Genomic DNA, 774 nt, shown 5'->3' with positions numbered 1-774 from the left:
CTCCTTGTTGCGTCAATTTGCGTGTCACAGCCCCCTTGGTGTGCAAAATTGTGTGCCAAAGTGTGGGGAGCTTGAGGGGAGGTAGTGCTCAGTTGGGAAAACCAACTGAGCTCTCCATGCAGCGCTTAGCTTTCGGCCTCAATGTCCCAGGTTCGAATCCTGGTGGAGGAGGTCTGAAGCAATTTTCCTTTGGACGAGTGGGCGCTCCTCCTTGTCTCTTCATGAAGCTCCCTGGTTCGATCCTCTTGGAGTGCATCTTGGCTCTTTTTCTTGCTAGCTTAGTGGTGCTCCTCCCTTGTGTTCCAAAGAGTTCCCAAGTTCGAAACTTGGCCCAAGCATGTTAGTTCATTTTCCTTCCAAGCTAAGTAGCGTGTGGTTCCAAGTTCAAACCATGGAGGAGGCAATTTGGCTATTTTCTTCTCATTTTCCTTGCAAGGAGCGTTCCTTGCTTCCTTTAGCTCATGAATTCGAAACTTGGTGGCTTCATTCATGGAAAATTTTCTTTGAATTAATTCTTGAAAGCCCCCGATAAAGCTCAATTTGTGAACTGAGCTTCATGTTGCCTCCTTGCTTTCTTTAGTGCTCAGTTCACTAAGTGAACTGAGTTTTGTACCTTGCCTTCTCCTTTTATTCTTTGTGAAGCTCAGTTTGCTTTCTTAACTTAGCTTTCACTCTTCTTTGATTTTTGCCACGCTTTTTCTTTCCTTGGACACGCTTCTTAAGCCACGCTTTTCTTATTTTCTTCTTTCTTCACCTACAATTATTCAAAACAAC

This window comes from Arachis ipaensis, chromosome B9, assembly GCF_059453495.1.
Source record: "Arachis ipaensis isolate K30076 ecotype BB chromosome B9, ASM5945349v1, whole genome shotgun sequence".
In the NCBI taxonomy this organism is placed as follows: Eukaryota; Viridiplantae; Streptophyta; class Magnoliopsida; order Fabales; family Fabaceae; genus Arachis; species Arachis ipaensis.
This window is presented reverse-complemented; position numbering follows the sequence as displayed.